Raw genomic sequence first — 8039 nt, 5'->3', positions numbered from 1 at the left:
TGCAAAATATGTTGTTCTTTTATGTTGAGAAGTATCTCCTGAAAGATTGTACCTTTTTATCACACACTGGATACATCAATGAACACCAAGATATGTAAATGTCATTGTCAAACAATTTAACAACAGCCTACAGCAGAATCACAGGCGGATGTACCCTATCTGAAAACATTTATTTCTCTCTGTTTCATTAATCTATTATTTAGTTTCTTATAGGATATGCAGTAATTTTCTGTCACTTTCCCTGCATACTTGTTGTGTGTACCAGAAATATAATGAAGCTGGAAAATGTGGTTCCAAAAATACGAAATAAATTTCAAGACAGTATGAAGATTTTCATTGTTTAAGCTTTATTTGTTATCCCATAAAATACATTATATTGCTTTCTATATCTGTCTTAATATACAATGCTCTATCTATCATTTTACATATTTTTATAAATTTCATTATATACACAAAAATTATAAATAATAGTCTTCTTCTTGTATCTCTGCTATGATGTACTCCTAATGGTTTCCTTTTCCTAGGTTCATTAAATGCCCTAGTCACCTGAAGAGATTTGAAAATTTCACAGTAAAATAAAAGGTAGTGTTCTTTTTCATTCACATCAAGCATAAGTCTTTCGTTACCTGCCACATGTATAGTGATTCATGGAGACTATAGTTAAGTAGCGAATAGCTACCCAGTTGTACTATTGTTGATTCTTCACTTCTAATAAGTCATTCCCAGCAAATATTTTAACTCTTACATAATATACAATTATCTGTTTCCTCACTTTAACTTTTTATAATAGCATTAGTGACACTGGAGAGGGAATTATGTGAGCTGTTTTGGAAAATTACGCTGTAACTCGAATTTAAAATGTAAGAGTAACTGACAAACAGTGACAAATTAGAATATTTTTGGTTGACTGTGTTTCATAACTTTTATAAACTGTAGAAACGACATGTAATGCTGTAATCTGCTTCTCATTTTATTTTTCATTTAAAAAACCGAACAGCAGTACATGTTTACATGCTTTCATTTCTACAGTTCTATAACACAGTTCAATTAGTCATAGAATTTCTGTCAGTAACATTACCTCCCAAGGGATGTACTTTGCACATGTTACAAATTCCGCAAAATTACTCTTCATTAGCTAAGCTGAATTCATACCTTCTATTAATGTTCAAGTTAGCACTGTATCCATGTTCTCCTAATAGCAAAGAGGCACAAATTTACACAAATAACAATAGCAATGTTCAGTCAACCCAGTAATTATGTAATAGATTACAGGCAGTTTGGTCACAGAAACAAGATAATTTTTGGTCACTTCATTCCATTGTAAACTGTGTCATACTAACACTCGATCAGATGATGTTGTGGTACTTAAGCCAGAAAATGTATACCAAGAATATCTACTTGTGCAAAAAAAAAAAAAAAAAAAATCCTTAGACTTAATTCCCATGACTTTTTCAGAAGCACACTGATTCCCCAATGGGAAGAAAAGATTTCCTCAGTAACTTCAAAATATGTAACCTATAAAAAGTAGTATGCAGTTTGCTATCACGTTTGATGGAACTCATTGATAACACTGAAATTAATTTTCAAATTACACTAAAAACCAGGAATTTCGTATTTGCATGTAGATATTGGTTGCTGCAGTGACGGGATCAACAAAATATTTCAAAAGACATTTCCAACAAATATTAAAATTGGAGTGAATTACAGTGGAGGCAGTGTGCATAATAAGAGAATAAAAGAAGTTAACATAGTAACTTATAACGGAGTCAAGAATGATACCTTTTAGTTTTTTTCGTTGAAGAGGGGAAACTTAGATAGCTATCCAAATAAGATTTCAAATTGACTGTACGAGTAAAGCACGGTATTTCTAGGATGTGACGACAACCATTGCTGATGGGCGTACTCGTTCTGGAGAAGTGGCGAGGGAACTGGAGACCGGTCCTGTAGTTCCAGATTAGTCACAGCCTCTACTGTAAGCCACACGGGCAGTGCTAAGGGCGAGGACGGCGAGTGCAGCTGGCGACGTCACAGGTGACGTCAGCAGTCCTGCCGCGGCGGGGCGCAGGACGCGCTTTGCGTCACATTGTGCTAACTCTCGGGGCCCATCTCCTCCTCGGTGCGCGAACTCTGCAACACACCAAACAGCATCATGAAGCACGGAAAACTGGCATGTCGTAAAGGACTAAGAAACAAACATACACGCAGGACGATTTCTCAAGTACCATTTTTAATTGCGTAAATACTTCGGTGGCTGAGGAGGCGACACAGCACCAACCCTATGACTGGAGACTGATCCTCATTGAACTATTTCTCAGAAGAGCTAATTAACACATGACCCAAGATGCAAAATAGAACTGCCCGGGAAAATATTTCATGCTCCTTAAGATAGCCACCCAACTAACATTATCCGCTCCAGGTGTGGATGATTTGCGGTGAGATGCCTACCTTAAAGCACACGAAATATTTTTCGGGGTCAGTTCTATTGCGTCCACCCCGTGTGATTAATAATGTTACGTAATGCGAAGTTTATGCAGTACCCTACTTTCAGTTCTTAAAGTCAGCCATATGATCAGAATGCGCAGATATTGCAAACTTTCTCCTTGGATGATGGTGGGTGCAACTGTCAAGACATTAGTAACCATTCATGAATCTGCATACTTAGACAATTACCGAAATAATTTGTGAAGCAAAGTATGTTAATTTTTTTCTGCTTGTTCACACTTATAGCGACAACTTGACTGAGTCCCAATGAAATGAACACTAAATCTAAGTACATGAATATTCTTCTAACATTTCAAAGAGGTAACTTTTCATATGCTCTACAACTGTAAAGATTTCTTCACTTTTTAGCTCTTGCATGAAATACACTGAGTTGACAAAAGCCATGGAATAGCGATATGCACATATAAAGATGGCAGTAGTATCGCGTGCACAGGCGATAAAAGAACAGTCCATTGGCGTAGCTGTCAGTTGTTGTTAGGTGAGTATTTGGTGAGGTACCCCATGTGATTACGCCCACAACGACGGGAATTGACGGATAACCCAATTGACGGATAACCCGGTGGCCGCGGCCTACGCTTAATAATCCAGAGCAGCCGCGTCTCAACAGAGTTGTTAGTGCTAACAGACAAGCAACACTGCGTGAAATAATGACAGAAATCAATGTGGGGCGTACGATGAAGGTATCCGTCAGGACAGTGGGACAAAATTTCGCTGTGCCAGCAAACGACAGACGCGAGTGTCTGTGCTGACACCACGGCATAGCGTGCAGGGCCTCTCTTGGGCTCGTGATCTTGTCGGGTGGACTCTAGACGACTGGAAAACCGTAGTCTGGTCAGATGAGTCCCGATTTCAATTGGTAAGAGCTGTTGGAAGGATTCGCATCTGGCGTTTATCGTTGCGACGGGATCTTCTGATGAAATTTCAATCACCAATTTTCTCCTCCGATTGCGAAAACATTCTGTTGGCACCCACCTACATAGGGAGCAATGATGATCACGATAAAATAAGAGAAATAAGGGCTCGCACGGAAAAATTTAAGTGCTCGTTTTTCCCGCGTGCCGTTCGAGAGTGGAACGGTAGGGATACAGCATCAAGGTGGTTCATTGAACCCTCTGCCAGGCACTTTATTGTGAATAGCAGAGTAACCACGTAGATGTAGACGTAGATGTAGAGGCCTTCAAGCTATGGAACCAAACTGGCAACAAGATATAGTGCAAGCAGATGGTGTCCCCACAATGGTGTGGGCTGTCTTTAGATCGAATGGACTGGGTCCTTTGATCCAACTGAACCAATCACTGACTGGGAATGGTTATGTTCGGCTACCTGGAGTCCATTTGTAGCCATTCATGCACTTCACTTTTATCTATGACAATCCGTCATGTCCTGGGCCACAACCGTTCGAGGTTGGTCTGAAGAACATTCTGACAATTCGAGCGGATGGTTTGGCTAACCAGATCGAGCGATGTGAATCACGTCGAACATTTATGGTACATAATCGAGAGGTCAGTTGGTGCAGAAAATCCTGCGCATTTGTGGAAGGATATGTAGGGAGCATGGCTCGATATTTCTGCAGGGGACTTCGAAGGACTTGTTGACTCCGCGCCACGTCGAGTTGCTACACTACTAAAGAGGTCAGACACCACATTAGCAGCTGTCTCATGGCTTTTGTCACCTCTCCTGGGCACAGGTCAGGTGCTGAAGTGTGGCAGCATGGATGCAAAACAGTCAGTCTATACTCAAAGGCGTAGTCCATTTACTGGTGCAGTTACGACCATGCAGAAAACATCTAGTAGCAAAGTAAAGTTTGTGAGATGTTTGCAGGAGGACTGTTTGACGCAGAGAAAAAACGACGAACACAATATCGTGTACACATACTGAGGTACCTCATATAAAAGTATCTGCACTTATGCCCACTACATACTGCCTATACCGGGTCTCCGTCTAATGACCCGTCAGAGGCATTTTCTATGGTGCGTCGGCTCATATTTCCGGTCCTTTTTTTTTTTTTTTTTTTTTTTTTTTTCAGGGCGAAGCTCGAGACGGCCCAGCAAATAATGCTCATCACGTCTTTCTTGCGACGCTCTGTATCGACGGAAGGTGTCGGTTTGTTAGTCTAGTGCGTACTCGTTATTCCGGTATGCATTAACAAGGGCAGTAAAACAAGAAGAATAACCGATACCTCGGCAGTGACATTACGCCCTGGCATGTAATGACTGCTACCACCATACAGCAGCACTCCTCAGTCGATGCTGGAGAACTGGTTATTATTTGTGTTTTACTGTACTTTGTTAGTACATTCCGATAAAAATGGTTCAAATGGCTCTGAGCACTATGGGACTTAATATCTGTGGTCATCAGTCCCCTAGAACTTAGAACTACTTAAACCTAACTAACCTAAGGACATCACACACATCCATGCCCGAGGCAGGATTCGAACCTGCGACCGTAGCGGTCACGCGGTTCCAGACTGAAGCGCCTAGATCCGCACGGCCACAGTGGCCGGCTATTCCGATGAAACCAATATCGCACTAGCCTAACATGAGTCCGCTCTATCGAATGGTCACTTAAAATTCCGATTCAAAAATAATTTTGTTTGTTGCGGGAAACAAATCGAAGGTTTCCGTCGATATTGGGAGCCGCAAGAAAGACGTGGTGGGCGGTATTTGTTGAGCCGATTCCAGCTGCACACTGCAAAAATGAAACTGCAGATATGTCCAGAAAAACCGAGGAAATGCGCCCGAAGACCCTTAGGAGGGACACACAGGTGACGAAGGCATTAGTTACACTACTGGCCATTAAGATTGCTACACCACGAAGATGACGTGCTACAGACGCGAAATTTAACCGCCAGGAATAAGATCCTGCAAATGATTAGCTTTTCGGAGCATTCACACAAGGTTGGCGCCGGTGGCGACACCTACAACGTGCTGACATGAGGAAAGTTTCCAACTGATTTCTCATACACAAACAGCAGTTGTCCGCCGTTGCCTGGTGAAAAGTTGTTATGATGCCTCGTGTAAGGATGAGAAAGGCGTACCATCACGTTTCCGACTTTGATAAAGATCGGATTGTAGCCTATCGCGATTGCGGTTTATCGTATCGCGACATTGCTGCTCGCGTTGGTCGAGATCCAATGTCTGTTAGCAGAATATGGAACCCGTGGGTTCAGGAGGGTGATACGGAACGCCGTGCTGGATCCCAACGGCCTCGTATCACTAGCAGTCGAGATGACAGGCATCTTATCCGCATGGCTGTAACGGATCGTGCAGCCACGTCTCGATCCCTGAGTCAACAGATGGGGACGTTTGCAAGACAACAATCATCTGCACGAATAGTTTGACGACGTTTACAGCAGCATGGACTATCAGCTCGGAGATCATGGCTGCGCTACACTTGACGCTGCATCAGAGACAGGAGCGCCTGCGATGGTGTACTCAGCGACGAACCTGGCTGCACGAATGGCAAAATGACATTCTTTCGGATGAATCCAGGTTCTGTTTACAGCATCATGATGGTCACATCCGTGTTTGGCGACATCGCGGTGAACGCACATTGGAAGCGTGTATTCGTCATCGCCATACTGGCGTATCACTCGGCATAATGGTATGGGGTGCCATTGGTTACACGTCTCAGTCACCTCTTGTTTGCATTGACGGCACTTTTGAACAGTGGACGGTACATGTCAGATGTGTTACGACCAGTGGCTCTACCCTTCATTCGATCCCTGTGAAACCCTACATTTCAGCAGGATAATGTACGACCGCATGTTGCAGGTCCTGTACGGGCATTTCTGGATACAGAAAATGTTCGACTGCTGCCCTGGCCAGCACATTCTCCAGGTCTCTCACCAATTGAAAACGTCTGGTCAAAGGTGACCGAGCAACTGACTCGTCACAATACGCCAGTCACTACTCTTGATGAACTGTAGTATCGTGTTGAAGCTGCATGGGCAGCTGTACCTGTACACGCCATCCAAGCTCTGTTTGACTCAATGCCTAGGCGTATCAAGGCCGTTATTATGGCCAGAGGTGCTTGTTCTCGGTACTGATTTCTCAGGATCTATGCACCCAAATTGCGTGAAAATGTAATCACATGTTGTCAGTTTTAGTATAATATATGTGTCCAATGAATACCCGTTTATCATCCGCATTTCTTCTTGGTATAGCAATTTTCATGGCCAGTAGTGTAATAGTCGGAGGTAGTCCAAAATCTCATTCGACCAAAAATTACGTTCCTCTCTTCCTGATGCACGGCCATCAGAATAAATGCTCCGTCTTTAACAATTTTGACAAAGACGTGACATTAGACACACACCTGCCCTCCCCAGCTGTGTGACCAACCATACGACTGCTGAGCAAATTGCTGTGTTCGTCAGTTATTATTTCTTACCATAACTCGATAAAGGGAAGATCGAACACGTGTGAGCGATTGGACTTTTTTCCTTCTTCAAGACTGCGTGTGAACTACGTATCAACTACTCGCACTAGTTTTTGACTGCAAATTCTCTGCATGTCTGCCCAGCCTTGGTACGGTTCACGACTTCCTCCAGGAACGGTATGTATGTTCTGAGAGCGTCACACGGTATACAAATGCCCCGGGGTCGCAAGACTTCCTGCAGAGTGGTTCATGTAAAACAAATGAGCGCAGTGAGAAACCCGGTCGCTGGGGCCAGTGTTCTCTGATTGGACGAGTACGAACGCAGGAAATACGGTCTGAAGTTCGTACATTGCATGTAATGCGCGGAAATGATATGAATGTGTCGGAAGAATCGATTGTGTGGTAATGCCGGTCAAAAAATATAGAACGTAGTCCAAATGTCGCGTACTTATTGTTAGACGCAGTTTACGGTTTATGGAACCAGACGGTAATTTCATGTTACAAATTTATAAATTCTTAGAAAACCATACCAATCACAATTACAAATTTATAAATTCTTAGAAAAGCATACCAATCACAATTAATTATTTCATACGTAACTATTTTTATAATATATGTTTACAATAAATTTTGAAGATTTAACGTAAAAATCTTAAATTTAAATCTACCCAGGTTTACTAAATGTTTATCAATTAATGTCTTTAACAAAGATGTAAACGTCTTTGCTTCTAATGGTATCTTTGTACTTTCTCATCGTGAACAGTTGACACGGATTAGTGGAGCAATGGAGACAAGTCGTGTTTCGTTATGTCCTAAAAAAGCAGACAATGTAGTTGCAGTTGACAGCTCACGGAAGCGAATGAATCTTCCGTTTTATTATTTCGATGTTTGAAGACTTAAAATATAAACAATAAAAGTGTACATATATATTTGGTTTCTTAGATATTCACGACACTTCCAGAATTCTAGTATCAGTGAGTGTTCTTCGAGCAAACAAAACTTGCGGATTTCCGTACCTTTGTAAGAAGACAACGGAGCAAACTTCAAGACATTCAGTTACGTGAATATTAAATTTTAGTAAAGTAAGTATACTCATTAGTTCAGATCCATTCACAGTCGCTACAAACGACCGTTCCACGGACAAGTCGTTGAATAACCAG

General features: G+C 42.1%; 1 long non-coding RNA gene across 1 annotated transcript in view; it reads right to left on the bottom strand.

Annotated features, from left to right (window-relative positions):
- Positions 1-324: 324 nt before the first annotated feature.
- The window catches only part of LOC124788257, a 36238-nt gene continuing 28523 nt past the window's right edge, over positions 325-8039 (bottom strand). Inside the window, exon 2 of the long non-coding RNA XR_007016076.1 lies at positions 325-2127. This is a non-coding gene — a long non-coding RNA (uncharacterized LOC124788257). The remainder of the gene's footprint in view (positions 2128-8039) is intronic.

Source organism: Schistocerca piceifrons, chromosome 3 (assembly GCF_021461385.2).
Source record: "Schistocerca piceifrons isolate TAMUIC-IGC-003096 chromosome 3, iqSchPice1.1, whole genome shotgun sequence".
Lineage (NCBI taxonomy): Eukaryota > Metazoa > Arthropoda > Insecta > Orthoptera > Acrididae > Schistocerca > Schistocerca piceifrons.
Note: the sequence above shows the minus strand (reverse complement) of the source record. Positions and strands in the feature narration are given on the sequence as shown.